Here is a 17,196-nt window from a genome sequence, read left to right as displayed (position 1 = left end):
ACATTTCAAATAAGAAAGGCTCTTCCACAGCTCCCATTTGTTAACATTTAGCCCAAGGATAGACTCCTCCGTGAGGGAACTGTTTAACTACTGTCCTCCAGTTCCATGCTTATACATTCTTTTCATCATTCAGCTTTTGCACTGCACATAATAAATCCAATATTCTGGTTGTTTTATCTGGTTTTGCTTCTATTCAGAAAAAAAATAACACTTATACTTCTAGAGAGATCATGGTCATTTACATTTAAGTAACAAGAAAATACCTTTATAGTGCATCCGGAAAGTACAGTATTTAGACTCCACAGTTTTTAGACTCTGCATTCACAGCCTTATTCTAAAATGTATTCAATTATTTTTTCCCCTCGTCCATCTACACACAATACCCATAATGACAAAGTGAAAATCGATGTTTAGACATTTCTGCAAATGTATTAAAAATAAAAATAAAAATGTATTATTTTTTATTCTTATTTTCAATGACGGCCTAGGAACAGTGGGTTAACTGCCTGTTCAGGGGCAGAACGACAGATTTGCACCTTGTCAGCTCGGGGGATTGAACTTGCAACCTTCCAGTTACTAGTCCAACGCTCTAAAATACCTTATTTACATACACTACCGGTCCAAAGTTTTAGAACACCTTCTCATTCAAGGGTTTTTCTCTATTTTTACTATTTTCTCATTGTAGAATAATAGTGAAGACATCAAAACTATGAAATAATATATGGGATCATGTAGTAACCAAAAAAGTGTTAAACAAATCAAAATACATTTTATATTTTGGATTCTTCAAATAGCCACCCTTTGCCTTGATGACAGCTTTGCACATGCTTGACATTCTCTCAACCAGCTTCACCTGGAATACTTGAAGGAGTTCCCACATATGCTGAGCACTTGTTTGCTGCTTTTCATTCACTCTGCGGTCCAACTCAATACAGAGTGTACACTATTTAATGCTAACTCAAAAATAGAACTGTGTATTCAACAAGAATGTTATGTGGTAAAAGTAACATACACAAATATACAGCATGACCAGTGTAGTGCAGTTCAGTGTTTTTGAGTGTGTCTCAGGTGCAGCAAAGTGCAGAGAACTTTAGCTACAGATTTTTACACCAGATAATGTGATTTTGTGACTTCTATTTGTGAATTCTATTTTTAATCATAGAAATCTGTAGTTGTTTAGGTAGTTAGCTACCTACCTACCTACCTACCTACCTAGCTAGCTACCTAAAAAATATTCAATTTCCCCACTGTGTTAGTATGTACGTATGTTAGTATGTTAGCCAGTAGTACACAATATGGGTTTCAGTAGATAAACTAAAGTTAGCTAGCTAGCTTGGTGGCTTGCAGGAAAAATAATTTACGTACCTAGCCAACCTATTTGTCATCTGCCCACTTGGTCCTGGCATCAGCTGTAGCTGAGCTTCAAGCTAAATCCAACTCTTTGTTTCAAATCCTCTTCGCTTTATTCTGGTTGAAACATGTATGGTTGAATGTCAACATTTAACTAATAGAACATAAAAAAATGCTCCATTATTGAATTCGTGTTGATGAAAGAAATCACTTGAAGCCTTTGCGGTCTGGTCAGTTCTTTAAGTTTTTTCCAAACAATTATTGTATTAGTGCCCGCCTCCCTTTCAAAAAAGCCTGTCTTAGGGGAGGGACAGCGCCAGAGCACGAAGCACCGCCCCACACGAGTTGTAGTCTTTCAGAGACTGGAAAAAATGTGTCAGCTTGTATATTTAGCAATCAATCCGCCGATAGGAACATCGCTGAATGACGTCCAATGGTTCTATCGAACGAGGACAACCATATCTACACGAACAAAAACGTATCGTACGATCAGTATAACATATAGCCTTCTCGAAACGCCACAAAGTAGGACTACATTTATTTTCATGATGAACATGATGAAAACCAGACCAGATTCCCCCAGGGTGAAATTCCCCTTTCAACACTCTTAAAAACAACATTGAAAAGGGGATGTTAGCTAACTTTGCTAGGTAAGCCTACTTTGGTTGGAAATAGAAGTACATTACTTATCCAACTGTTCAAAGTTTCTACTGGTAGCTACTAGCTTGCAATGTAAAGTTCACCAGCTAACAGTACACATCAGCCCTTCTGCTGCTTGACAGGCAGAGCCCGCAAAGGATGGGAAATGAACCTGAACCACTTCTATATCACTCAAATATCCAATTAATGGTGGTCAATATAGACTACCCCCACTTATTTGAAATTACATGATCAATTGATATTTACTGATCATGAAAAGCATACAGTTAATGTGTGCAATTGTTTGCATGGAATATTCGGAAGCTTGTAGTTCTGATCTATGTTCTTCAAGAGGTGATGATATTACAACCAAATAGTACAAATGTATTGAAAAATACCTTAAAAACAGCATTGCAGTTGTCAATGGTTTTAGCAGAGGTGGGGTCTTCTTGCCCCTCAGCAGGCAAATCGAACACTCTGCACCTTATTGTGATATTTTATTGATGACAACCTGTAGGAAAAATGAGGACAAGGACACATGCAGGTATGAACCCCAGGCATATGCACAGACAGGGCTCTAGGGGTGCCTAAGCAGCTGCCCTTTTGCCCTCTTATGAGAAAAGTGCCCTTTCAGATTGGTAGCGTTTTTTAAATTAAACATCTTTGGGACTGGGGGGCAGTATTGAGTAGCTTGGATTAATAAGGTGCCCAGAGTAAACTGCCTGCTACTCAGGCCCAAAAGCTATAATATGCATATAATTTGTGGATTTGGATAGGAAACACTCTGAAGTTTCTAAAACTGTTTGAATGATGTCTGTGTGTCGAGAAAAACTCATATGGCAGGCAAAAACCTGAGAAGAAATCCAACCAGGAAGTGGGAAATCTGAGGTTTGTAGTTTTTCAAGTGATTGCCTATCTAATATACAGTGTCTATGGGGCCATATTGCACTTCCTAAGGCTTCCACTGTCAACAGTCTTTAGAACGTTGTTTCAGGCTTCGACTATGAAGGGGGAGCGAGTAAGAGCTGTTTGAATCAGGGGTCTGGCAGAAGGCCATTAGTTTAGTCACGCGCGCGGCCGTGAGAGCGAGCTGCATTCCATTTCATTTCTAAAGACAAAGGAATTGTCCGGTTGGAATATTATTGAAGATTTATGATAAAAACATCCTAAAGATTGACTATATACATCGTTTGACATTTTTCTACGAACTGTAATGGAACTGTTTTGACTTTTTGTCTGGACTTAGTGCTCGCGCATTGTGAATTTGGATTTGTGAACTAAACACGCAAACAAAAAGGAGGTATTTGGACATAAATTATGGACTTTATCAAACAAAACAAACATTTATTGTGGAACTGGGATTCCCGGGAGTGCATTCCGATGAAGATCATCAAAGGTAAGTGAATATTTATAACGTTATTTCTGACCTCTCCTTGGTTGGAAAATGGCTGTATCTTTTTCTGTGGCTAGGCGCTGACCTGAACTTTTTGAAATCTGACACAGCGGTTGCATTAATTAAGGAGAAGTTTATCTTTAATTGTGTGTTTAACACTTTTATCAATGTTTATGATGAGTATTTCTGTAATTTGATGTGTCTCTCTGCACTTTCACCAGATGTTTGTTTGAGACAATGCATTTCTAAACATAATGCACCAATTTCAAATGAGGATTTTGGACATAAAGATTAACTTTATCGAACAAAACACACATTTATTGTCTAACATGGAGTCCTGGGAGTGCCATCCGGTGAAGATCATTAAAGGTTAGTGATTAATTTTAACGCTATTTCTGTCTTTTGTGACACCTCTCCTTCTTTGGAAAATGGCTGTATGTTTTTTTTGTGGCTAGGTGCTGACCTAACATAATCACAAGGTGTGCTTTCGCCGTAAAGCCTTTTTGAAATCAGACACTGTGGCTGGATTAACAATATGTTTATCTTTAAAATGGTGTATAATACTTGTATGTTTGAGGAATTTTAATTATGAGATTTCTGTTGTTTTGAATTTGGCGCCCTGCAATTTCACTGGCTGTTGGCGAGGTGGAACGCTACCGTCCCACGTATCCCAGAGAAGTTAATAATATATTTAATTTGACTTTGTCTCTTTTCTCTCCTGTTCTGTAAAGAATTGCCCATCAAACTAGCTAAGTTAAATCTTGAAGTATTCCTCCCCCTGCGACCACGCACTGCACTCGTACTCCTGCTGATGCACAAGCAGAAGCTACCGGTGCCGAGTGTGGTAAGAGTATTGGAACTCTTAGCTACTTTTTGAGGTGTACATCATCTCTCAAGGTCAGGGACAGGAACGGCTTCAATTCAACTGTTTTTAAGTAGGCCTACAATGCAGATGTTAGAAACAGAACAAACTCCAATCCCAGGCTGATATGTGACACGCTAGCACTTTCCCCAGTAAGAGGGGAATAAGGCAACCTCACAGTCATACACAAGGACACTTTATTGACACACACATGGATGAAATGTACATCGAAAGGTAGTGGATCTGTAACACAAGAAAACAGACAACAAAGTACTTCGTAAAGGGCCTGAATACTTACGTAAATGTGATATTTCATTTGTTTTTTGCTTTGTCATTATGGGATATTGTGTGTAGATTGATGATGAAAATGTTTTATTTAATACATCTTAGAATAAGTCTGTAACTTAACAAAAATGTGGAAAAAGTGAAGGGGTCTGGATGCTTTTCTAAATATGTTGAAATATGGCTACATGAGGAGTAGAGAATAATGAATATAAGGAATGGATGTATCCTCTTTTGTTCTCTATTGCTCCTCTATTGTTCCTCAAGCAAGGGGAGATGCCAATGACATCACATCAGACCGACTCCTTGAATGCCCTACTTGTTGAAGTTTGCAGGTGTGTCTAAAAAAACAGTATTTGTCCCAAATCCTACCGTATATATGTGTACTTTACTGTATTTATACTTGGGATATCGCTGGAGGACATCTTTAAATATTTTGGGGGGCGTGTTATACATGGAATGTATACCTCGAGGATAGGTTTGAGAACCACAGGCCTAAGGAGTCTACAGCCGTCTCATGGATATGGTCAGACAGTAATCTCTGATGCCCTTCTTATCAGGAACATCTCACTGCAGTAAATAGACATGGATCAACTTCTCTGTAAAAGTACCCAGGGTTGCTAGGTTCTGGTTCTAGTGTGGATGGGCTGGATAGCTGATGGGCCTCATAGATCCCATGGATACTGGCTGGGGTTGTGCTGACAATAAATTTGCTCATGGTTATTTTTAAACCTCAGGCTTTGCGACAGTGACGTGATCATTGATAGGGCTGTGTCTAATTAATCCACTGTGGTGAGAGTGCAATGCCCCAGGGCAACGCTATAGGAGAGATGCTGTAACACCCACACATGCACGCACACCCTAACACACCCCTGGGCCAAATTTGATTTGATTTGCTATAGGAGAGAGAGTTTCACACAAATACACATATGTTTGCACATACACACACACTATTCACCCTTACCTCCCCAATTATCACTCCTCAATCCACACCTGTCCAAAGCTTGAGCAATTAAACAACTGCATGTTCTTCAGACTTGGTCTGGCACTATCATTCTTACACACACACACACACACACGCACGCACGCATGCATGCACACGTACACACACACATACAGAGTTCTCTTATTTTGGAGAAGGACACTCAAGACATCTCATGGATGTTGGCACACATTCACACCCATTCACACCCATCCCCAGCAAACGTTGTGTTAAATGTCACGGTGGCAGTGCTATGGGTCTGATTTTGTCCCTCATTAAACTGTTCCTGTCCGAGCTGTGTTTGTTATGTCACGGAAAGGGCAGGTGTTTCTAATGTTTTGTACACTCAGTGTATATGCTAATCATTTCATCTGACGATGGAATCTGTGTTGAGCATAGGTAGAGCAGTGGATAAGGTATGCTCATCCAAGGTGCAGCATTCCTCTGCCTTCCTGGATACCACCAGAGAGAAAGAGATGAATTGAGAGGTTCCTGATCGAACCCACACACCACACAAGAGTCACGAGTCGGCTTTCTCTAGCCTCACCTTGGGGTGGTAAATTTGTCACCTGCTCTCTGATTGAAGGGGTGCCAGTTGAAGGGGTGGTTGTTGAAGTAGGTGTGTTTTTAGGATAGGTGTTTAGGCTCAGGGTTTTTTTCTCAATTGGTTCCTCACGTCCTCCCTCCTCGCCTCATTCTCAAAACACATTAGATAAGAAGGTCTGGGGGGGGGGGGGGGGGCCCTGGACTTTCTCCTCCAAAAATGTTGAGAAGGAGGCAGAAAGTCTCGTTCGTGGCCGCTCCTCTGCATTCTATAGAGATGTTTTCCACCAGGAGTTTACACAGTATGGCTTTAATCCCCCAAGAGTCGATGTCTGTTCAATCGAATTAGCATAATACAACAATCATCCTAAAAACCTGTCAGTTTAAACTAGAGATTTTTTTGCATTAGATGAGACTCAATCCACTGCATCCGGCGGATGTTGCACTTCTCCATCTGCGATGAAAGGTGACAGTGCCAGAGCAGTGTTTGTCAGACCATGAGACATTCTGAAAAATCGGTCTTCTCACAAAATCATCTGAACAGTTTGGCCTACAAACTATTGTAACCCCTCTTTGGGGTGGCTACTTTTGACCAAATATATATTTTGATATGGTTAACACTTTTTTGGTTACTACAGTACATGATTTCATGTGTGTTATTTCATAGTTTTGTTGTCTTCATTATTATTCTACAATGTAGAAAATAGTAAAACAATAAAGAAAAACCCTTGAATGAGTAGGTGTCCAAACTTTTGCCTGGTACTGTAAATGTAAAAAACCCCACACATAATAATAATACAAGCCTCTGACCCCAAGGCACTACAGAGGGTCACTGGGGCCAAGCTTCCTGCCATCCAGGAGCCCCATACCAGGCGGTGTCAGAGGAAGGCCCTAAAAATTACCAAAGACTCCAGCTACCCTAGTCATAGACTGTTCACTCTACTACTGTAAGGCAAGCGGTACCGGAGCACCAAGTCTAGGTCCAAGAGGCTTCTTAACAGCTTCTACCCCCAAGCCATAAGACTCCTGAACAGCTAAACAAATGGCTACCCAGACTATTTGCATTGTCCACCCCTCCCCATTTTTACTCTGCTGCTACTGACGGTTTATTATCCATGTATAGTCACTTTACCTCTACCTACAGTACATGTACATTTCACCTGAAGTACCTCGAGTAACCTGTGCCCCGCACATTGACTCTGTACTGGTACACCCTGTATAAAGCCTCACTACTGTTATTTGGTTGATGCTCCTTAATTATTTGTTATTTTTCTTACATTATATTTTTTATTTTCTTACATTATTTTTTACTTCAGTTTATTTTTGTAAATACTTTCTTAACAGCTATTTTTCTTAAAACTGAATTGTTGGTTAAGGGCTTGTAAGTAAGCATTTCACTGTAAGGTGTTGTTGTATTCGGCACATTTGACACACACAATTTTATTTGTTTTGACACTTCAGAACATACAGTACCAGTCAAAAGTTTGGACACACCTACTCATTCAAGGGTGTTTCTTTAATTTGACTATTTCCTACATTGTTGAATAATATTGAAGACATCAAAACTATGAAATAACACATATGGAATCATGTAGTAACCCAAAATGTGTTAAACAAATCAAAATATATTTTGGATTTTAGATTCTTCAAAGTAGCCACCCTTTGCCTTGATGACAGCTTTGCACACTCTTGGCATTCTCTAAATCAGCTTCACCTGGAATGCTTTTCGAACAGTCTTGAATGAGTTCCCACATATGCTGAGCACTTGTTGGCTGCTTTTCCTTCATTATGCGGTCCAACTCAGCCAAAACCATCTCAATTGGCTTGAGGTCGGGTGATTGTGGAGGCCAGGTCATCTGATGCAGCATTCCATCACTCTCCTTCTTGGTCAAGTAGCCCTTACACAGCCTGGAGGTGTGTTTGGTCATTGTCCTGTTGAAAAATAAATTATAGTCCCACTAAGTGATAACTTGATGGGATGGTGTATCGCTGCAGAATGCTGTGGTAGCTATGCTAGTTAAGTGTGCCTTGAATTCCAAATGAATCACTGACAGTGTCACTAGTAAAGCACCCCCTCACCACCTCCTTCATGCTTCAAGGTGGGAACCATACATGCGGAGATCATCCGTTCACCTACTCTGCGTCTCTCAAAGACTGTTGGAATCAAAAATCTCAAATTTGGGATCATCAAACAAAAGGACAGATTTCTACCGGTCCAATGTCAATTGCTCATTCTTCTTGGCCCAAGCAAGTCTCTTCTTCTTATTGGTGTCCTTTAGTTGTGGTTTCTTTGTATCAATTTGACCATGAAGGCCTGATTCACGCAGTCTCCTCTGAACAGTTGATATTGAGATGTGTCTGTTACTTGAACTCTGAAGCATTTATTTGGGCTTCAATTTCTGAGGCTGGTAACTCAAATGAACATATCCTCTGTAGCAGAGGCAAATCTAGGTCTTGCTTTTTTTGTGCCGGTCCTCATGAGAGCCAGTTTCATCATAGCCCTTGATGGTTTTTACAATTGGACTTGAAGAAACTTTCAAAGTTCTTGAAATTTCCCACATTGACTGACCTTAATGTCTTAAAGTAATGATGGACCATCATTTATCTTTGCTTGTTTGAGCTCTTCTTGCCATAATATGGACTTGGTCTTTTAATAAATAGGGCTATCTTCTGTAAACCACCCCTACCTTGTCACAACACAACTGATTGTCTCAAACGCATTAAGAAGGAAAGAAATTCCACAAATGAACTTTTAACAAGGGACACCTATAAGTGAAATGCATTCCAGGTGACTACCTCATGAAGCTGGTTTAGAGAATGCCAAGAGTGTGCAAAGCTGTCATCAATGTGGCTTCTTTTAAGAATCTAAAATTTAAAATGTATTTGATTTTTTTAACACTTTTTTGGTTACTACATGATTCCATAAGTGTTCTTTCATAGTTTTGATATCTTCACTATTATTCTACAATGTAGAAAATTGTAGAGATAAAGACAAACCCTTGAATGAGTAGGAGTGTCTAAACCTTTGACTGGTGCTGTACTTCCTTTAGATTTTTTGGTGGGACTATCTGTTCCATGTAGAGAATCTGTTATTCAATGCGTTTTTGTGGGCTAATAGCAATAAGGCCAAATACACATTCTCATAAAATCATTGTTTTATTGTATTTTTTTGTGCTTCAGGGTGTCTTAAAATTATAAATCAAATAGCTAAACAATCTTTGATATGACCTTCTTAAAACAATTCCATATGCTTAGTAGAACTTACACACTAATGCAATATTTTTTATAACAACCAACAAGCTAGCTTCAATCTTACCTTTTCAAAATAGTGCAGCCTCCTTGATGCTCTGTGGAACTTCCTGAGTAATCGATCATTCCATTTTCCCCAAAATCTTCTTGTAAGATCCCCCTCAAAAGCCATTTGGTTTAGTTGAGCTTTCTTCGGGTTTAGCATGCTTCTTCTGTGTTCACTGATGCATTTTTCAAAGTGGACGCCCCAAAAATCAGTCCATGTTTCAGTGCAGAAAAGCATGGTGGGCATAGCACAGAGAATCATTGCAGGATATCAAGTGGGGTCATATTAAGTCTGTAAAAAACTGCTGAGTTACACTAAACTCAGCTTCCACCAAATCCGTTTTGCTTAGATCTAGAAGTGGTTTCACCTTATTTCACATCTAGAAAGTCATTGCTCCTTAGGTCAAGGGCACACAGGGCCTCCACCAATTGGCTGTTGCGTTCACTGAATTGTTCTGATATTTCACCAACAACAGCATCCAACGTGCTGAATAACAGTCATTACACTCTCTTCTACTCTGTCCTGCTGTCCTACTGTACTGTCCACCACATTTTGCTGGAGCCTTGTTCTTATATAAAGTTGTTGTTTGCTTGAGCTGGTAGTGGTATGACAAATCCTTTGATACTATCAATAACATTATTCCAGTTAGAATACCCAACTTGGGCCAAGGCCTTGTCTGCATTAGCATTGGACCCAACACACAACTTTAGATATGGGAAACGAAATCTCATATGCCAGCCACTTTCTTCCTCTGAACCTGGTGGAGGTGGAGGCCGCTGTGGAGCCATTATCCTGATGGTTCTAAAACTTAGGGGGCTCAAATTTGAACTGAGAGGGCTAAGCCCCCTTTAGCCCCCTTCTAGAGCTGGTCCGTTTATTGACACGAGGGGGGGTGGGGGGGGGGGGGGAGATATAGTACCTTGTTTGAGTGTGTATTGATGGGGACAAAGTAGTAACATGTTGGCTAATCACTGATTACTGTGTGTTCTACAGACTAATCCTGCTGCTGTTGCTGACCTTGACATCAGCTTTAGTAGTACAGAGCCTGTAGACCCATTGGATGAACGCTTTCTGCTGTGAATAAGCTCAAGCTCCACATCATCTGACATTGAAACAAGCAAGGACAGCCAAAGGTATTTATGAAACCACAATACCCTCTTTGAAGCAACAAAATCACCAATCAACTAAACTGTCTACGAGAGAAGTGCTCCGCAAACTTTTTAAACCCTTGCAGTCAGTTCTTTGTCATGGGGGAGAGGGGCTGTTGGTGTACTCTTCTAGCATATTCACTCAAATGTTTGGTTGTGTTTGTTCACTCAACAGCACAACTGTAGGTGCTCGTACACAGCAATATATGACTAGACTGTTTATAAGTCAAGTCCCTCCAAACTTTTCACATCTCAATGCTCAATTGACTCTGAGTTAGAGGTCTCCTAAATAATGTCACAGGTATGGGTCTGAGCTTTCCTCGGGTTTAGCATGCTTCTTCTGTATTCACTGAACACATTTTTCGCAGTGGAAAATGTGGACGCCCCAAAAGTCAGTCCATGTTTCAGTGCAGTAAGCATGGTCGGCATACCACAAAGAATTGGCGCTGTACAACGTGACGGTCGGGAGTAGGCTACAGTACTTCGCTACTTAGCTAAAGAATCCCTGTGTTGTGCGGGCACACGGGAGACCGGGATCAATTACCAGACGGAGATCGAAGGAGTAGGCTGTCCTTGTAAATAAGAATTTGTTCTTAGAGTTGAAGTCGGAAGTTTACTTACACCTTAGCCATATACATTTAAACTCAGTTTTTCACAATTCATGAAATTTAATCTGAGTAAAAATTCCCTGTTTTAAGTCAGTTAGGATCACCACTTTATTTTAAGAATGTGAAATGTCAGAATAATAGTAGAGAGAATTACTTATTTCAGCTTTCATTTCATTCATCACATTACCAGTGGGACAGAATTTTACATACACAATTAGTATTTGGTAGTATTGCCTTTAAATTGTTAAATTTGGGTCAAATGTTTCAGTTGGCCTTCCACAAGCTTCCCACAATACGTTGGGTGAATTTTGGTCCACTCCTCCTGACAGAGCTGGTGTAACTGAGTCAGGTTTGTAGCCCTCCTTGCTCCCACGCGTTTTTTCAGGTCTGCCCACATATTTTCTATAGGTTTGAGGTTAGGGCTTTGTGATGGCCACTCCAATACCTTGACTTTGTTGTCCTTAAGCCATTTTGCCTCCATTTTGGAAGTATGCTTGGGGTCATTGTCAATTTGGAAGACCCATTTGCGACCAAGCTTTAACTCCTGACAGATGTCTTGAGATGTTGCTTCAATATAGCCACGTCATTTTCCTAGCTTATGAAGCCATCTATTTTGTGAAGTACACCTGTCCCTCCTGCAGCAAAGCACCCCCACATCATGATGCTGCCACCCCTGTGCTTCACGGTTGGGATGGTGTTCTTCGGCTTGTAAGCGTCCCCCTTTTTCCTCCAAACATAACGATGGTCATTATGGCCAAACAGTTCTATTTTTGTTTCATCAGACCAGAGGACATTTCTCCAAAAAGTATGATCTTTGTCCCCGTGTGCAGTTGCAAACCGAGGTTTGGCTTTTTTATGGGGGGTTTGGAGCAGAGGCTTCTTCCTTGCTGAGCAGCCTTTCAGGTTATGTCAATATAGGACTCGTTTTACTGTGGATATAGATACTTTTGTACCGGTTTCCTCCAGCATCTTCACAATGTCCTTTGCTGTTGTTCTGGAATTGATTTTCAGTTTTTGCACCAAAGTACATTCATCTCTAGGAGACAGAACGCTTCACCTTCCTGAGCGGTATGACGGCTGCGTGGTCCCATGGCGTTTATAGTTGCTTAGTATTGTTTGTACAGATGAACGTGGTACCTTCAGGAGTTTGGAAATTGATCCCAAGGATGAACCAGACTTGTCGAGGTCTACAATTGAGGTCTTGGCTTATTTCTTTACATGTTCCCATGATGTCAAGCAAAGAGGCACTGAGTTTGAAGGCAGGCCTTGAAATACATCCACAGGTGCACCTCCAATTGACTCAAATTATGTCCGTTAGCCAATCAGAAGCTTGTAGCCCTTCTTACATCAGCTGATATCTCAAAGTGCTGTACAGAAACCCAGCCTAAAACCCCAAACAGCAAGCAATGCAGGTTAGAAGCATGGTGGCTAGGAAACTCTCTAGAAAGGCCAAAACCTAGGAAGAAACATTTAGAGGAACCAGTCTATGAGGGGTGGCCAGTCCTCTTCTGGCTGTGCCGGGTGGAGATTACAACAGAACATGGCCAAGATGTTCAAATGTTCATAAATGACCAGCATGGTCAAATAATAATAATCACAGTAGTTGTCGAGGGGGCAACAGGTCAGCACCTCAGGAGTAAATGTCAGTTGGCTTTTCATAGCCGATCATTGAGAGTATCTCTCCTGCTGTCTGTAGAGAGTTGAAAACAGCAGATCTGGGACAGGTAGCACGTCCGGTGAACAGGTCAGGGTTCCATAGCCGCAGGCAGAACAGTTGAAACTGGAGAAGCAGCACGACCAGGTGGACTGGGGACAGCAAGGAGTCATTATGCCAGGTAGTCCTGAGGCATGGTCCTAGGGCTCAGGTCCTCAGAGCGAGAGAAAGAAAGAAAGAGAGAAAGAAAGAGAGAATTAGAGAGAGCATACTTAAATTCACACAGGACACGGAATAAAACAGGAGAACCACTGAGGATACAACAGACTGACCCTAGCCCCCCGACACAAATCCATGACATAATTTTCTGGAATTTTCCAAGCTGTTTAAAGGCACAGTCAACTTAGTGTATGTGAACTTCTGACACACTGGAATTATTATACAGTGAATTATAAGTGAAATAATCTGTCTGTAAACAATTGTTGGAAAAAATACTTGTGTCATGCACAAAGTAGATGTCCTAGCTGACTTGCCAAAACTATAGTTTGTTAACAAGAGATTCGTGGAGTGGTTAAAAATTGTGTTTTAATGACTCCAACCTAAGTGTATGTAAACTTCCGAATTCAACTGTAACTGACTTGCCTAGTTAAATAAAGGTCACACTAAGAGCATAACAGTTCTACACCCTAATTGTATAATTCAATACCCAAACAGAGATCCAGTGAAAATAAAAAATCTCATTGATTTATCAAGACCAGTCCCCATGCTTGTCTCAGAGTAGCGCAAAACAGTGCTAAAATAGTTGTAGGCTATTGTTTCAAATCCTATTGCTTCTTACTTCAATATGCTCTTTAAATAAATGAGACCTACTCTACTTTTTACAGCACATTACTCAACACTAGTGAGACTCATGTCACCTACGGTAGGCCTACAGTATATAGAAAAATATGACGTGACTCTCCGGCAATAATTATATATAGAGGATTGGAGGATTCTAAGTTAAAACCAAAAGCCGCCTCATGGGTCTCCCGGTGGCGGCCAGCACGGGTATCTGTAGCAAAGCATTTTACATTGCGGTGACATAGACAGCTGCAACACTGGGGAGGCCCCATCCACAAAGTATTAAAATACAGAGAGGAGTTGGTAAAGGTATATTGTCCTGCTAATAGCCCATAATGTGCTAGGTCAGGATAACCAAAACATTTCTTTAGTTAAGACTATGAGAAAGAATGTTTGGTACTTATTTATTTTGATCCAAAGACATGAATGAGTGAGTCACTCAGCTTTATGTATGTGCCAGGCTATATGACTGTGCCATCAACTTGATAATGTATAACAATATTTTGGAGGTTATTTCGTTTTCAATTTTTTTTACGTGAGTGATTGTAACCTGAATAAAGGCCAAAATAATATTTGTAAAGGCCAAAACATATATTTCTGTTTTTAGAGGGAGAGAAACGCTGGGCCAATTTTGTGCTGCCCTAGGGGCATCCCAATCACGGTCGGATGTGATACAACAAAAAGTATTATTATTATTATTATGTAATATTTGTTGTCTTTTCTGGTAGATTAAACTGAAATTGCAACCAATCACGGCCTGTTGTGATACAGCCAACCTAACTAAGAAAGACATTTGATGATAGAATTCTCCCCCTTACCTTCCTTCTAGGCAAGTCTATTGTCTAGCTACCTGCTAGTAGCCATAATGGCGCTGTACAACGTGACCGTATGTTTGAAAGAGTATTTTCCAGTCAGCAACAATTTGTTTACCTTCATTAGACGACTTTGTTGCAATATTTCTGTAATTCAGTGGTATTTATTCCCATAGTAATTCGTTATGGATCCATAACTAAATCAACATCGGCATTGTGAAAGAGTATTTTTATCATTATTTTATTAAGGAAAGCATAAAGAAGCCATTATTAGTTATATTGTTTTAGTTTGAATGTGCAGACAGGCGCTAAGAACAGCGGGAACGTTTCTGTAGTCAGCGCCATTATTAGTGCAATGCCCCTTAAAGATTTGCTCTGTGCTACCCAGTGTGGCAGGGTGGGGGTCCACCCCCCTCCTCCTCCTCCTTTCCCCTTGGGCTAGGTCCGTCTTCTGTGCGCGGCTCTGAAGCCCATCTCGTGCCCCCTGCCCTCGTGCCTTGAACCTCGCAGGCTTTCAGTGGATACAGCTGGAGAACTGCAAGGCAGTCCCATTGTGCACCACTCGGGAGCCATGACCAATATGACCAATTAATATTGTCCTGCTAATAACAGGGTTAATAATATACCTGTGAGAATATCCAAGGGACTTTTATATAATTCTAAATTAATAATATTGATAATTTTTTGTTTAGAAAATAACAATATTTTGGAGATGATTTTGTTTTCAAATAACGTAAAATGAGTGAGAAATAGACCATTCTTGAACATGGAGTGAGACATTGTTACTAATTTGTAAATAAAGCCAGTTTGTTGTTTAGAATTATTTATTTCTGTTTTTAGAGGGAGAGAAACCAAAAACCTACAGTCATCTCATGGGTCTCCCAGTCAAGCCCAGCAAAGGTATTAAACCAGTGTCTGTTGCAACAGACAGCTATGCAGTGTCTTAGACTTTTGCTCCACTCAGCTACTGTACATCATGACCAGTCGGGAGAGGACTAAAGTACTACAGTAAGAGCAAAATAATCCTAACAAAATAAAATAATAAAAACCTTAGTGTAACAACAGTTTTAGTAAGTAATAGTAGGTAAGCCGTTCATTGTCAGATAGAGACACAGTAGGACCCAAAAGCATAATCAGTGCTCTAACTCCCCCTTGCGCTGGTCTGGAGCAATGAAGTGGCGACACAGGGTAACGTACTAAACCACAAATGACCTCTAATTCCCGCATCATAATCACATCATTTTTAGTGGAGCAACCACTGTAAGCTAAAATAGTATTAGAAATGACACACTATGTTAACATATTTCCCTCCCCCATATTTCCCTTATTGTGACAGTCTAAAAAGACGGATGTGTCATGTGTGCTCCCTCTACAGGTCACCAGGCTGCTCATTGTGGCGCACACCTGTCACCATCGTTACGCGCACCTGCACGTCATCAGACTCACCTGGACTCCATCACTTCCCTAATTACCTTCCCTATATATATGTCACTCCCTTTGGTTCCTTCCCCAGGTGTCATTGTTTCAGTTTCTTATCTGTGTGCTGTTAGTGTTTCTTGTTTTGTATTATGTTGCATTTATTTATTAAAACACTCACTCCCTGAACCTGCTTCCTGACTCTCAGCGCACATCGTTACAGGATGTCAATTATTTACATGTAATATAATGCCTTATGCCAAAATACTGAGTGGAGGAATTTAGAACATGCTGCCGTCACGTCAGGTTACAACGATCACAACAACAGGGTCAAAGTTGAATGTCTCTTTTACCTTCCAGGAAAAATCCATACTATTTAAAATTCTGAGCACACTTACAAGTCTCTCCTTGGGCTCATGTCCTGGTCAACCTGGTCTCCAGCAGCTCCAGGTCTTGACGGTCCTTCATCGGGAGAATGAGATCATCAGGCAAGGTCAAAGCTCCAACCGACCCATTGGCCTGTTGATAGGCTAACAAGTTATACATCTTGTTATCCATCTCAAGCGTTGGATCATCCTCTGCTCCAATACGCTGCAGCAAAAGTGTGTTACCCAGACATATAGGGAGAGAGAGAGAAGTTAATCATCGTCACACTTCTGAAAACAATTACAGCACCTGATGTTTAAGGATACACCAAAAATAGATGTGCAAGCTATGTTCTTACCTGATTGCCCACTTGCAGCAAAGGTCCTTAGTATGGTAGCAACCTGCACCACTTTTTCACTCAGTGATCCGAAACCACCTGGACCTATAGGACAAAAGGAGCAGTTAATCACTGCCACACTCCTGAAAACAATTATAGATGTGCAAATTATGTTCTTACCTGCTGGCCCACTCCTTAGCACCTTAACTTCTTCCCTCAGGGCTCTGTTTTCCTACTGGACTCTGCATTTCTGTCCTGTCTTCCTTCAGTGATTTGTTTTCCTGCCGGAGTCTTTGGATTTGTTCCCAGAAAAAATAAAAATAAATTTAAAAGGTTAAAAGTTAACCTTGTGGAAAATTACAGGTTCCTTCTTAATTGTTTTATTTTGTTATTTTATTTAACCTTTATTTAACTAGGCAAGTCAGTTAATTAAGAACAAATTCTTATTTACAACGACGGCCTACAAAAAGGCCTCCTGCAGGGACAAGGGGCCTGGGATTAAAAAAATACAAAAATAAATACAATATAAATATAGGACAAAACACACATCACAACAAGAGAGACATAACACTACATAAAGAGAGACCTAAGACAACAACATAACAAGGCATAAAAACATGACAACACAGCATGGTAGCAATACAACATGACAACAACATGGTAGCAACA

At 40.5% G+C, this 17,196-nt stretch overlaps 2 long non-coding RNA genes across 3 annotated transcripts in view; one reads left to right on the top strand and one right to left on the bottom strand.

The window, feature by feature from the left end:
* The window catches only part of LOC149972484 (uncharacterized), a 30,074-nt gene extending 13,187 nt beyond the window's left edge, over window positions 1-16,887 (top strand). For both annotated transcript variants that reach the window (XR_016490927.1, XR_016490928.1), the window contains 2 exons: window positions 10,340-10,479; window positions 15,784-16,887. This is a non-coding gene — a long non-coding RNA (uncharacterized LOC149972484). The remainder of the gene's footprint in view (window positions 1-10,339; window positions 10,480-15,783) is intronic.
* LOC149972481 (uncharacterized) overlaps window positions 7,877-17,196 on the bottom strand; it is a 114,654-nt gene continuing 105,334 nt past the window's right edge. Inside the window, exon 3 of the long non-coding RNA XR_016490926.1 lies at window positions 7,877-7,983. This is a non-coding gene — a long non-coding RNA (uncharacterized LOC149972481). The remainder of the gene's footprint in view (window positions 7,984-17,196) is intronic.

This window comes from Oncorhynchus mykiss, chromosome 23 (assembly GCF_057628025.1).
Source record: "Oncorhynchus mykiss isolate SJ-2025 chromosome 23, ASM5762802v1, whole genome shotgun sequence".
Classification (NCBI taxonomy): domain Eukaryota; kingdom Metazoa; phylum Chordata; class Actinopteri; order Salmoniformes; family Salmonidae; genus Oncorhynchus; species Oncorhynchus mykiss.
This window is presented reverse-complemented; position numbering and strand designations above follow the sequence as displayed.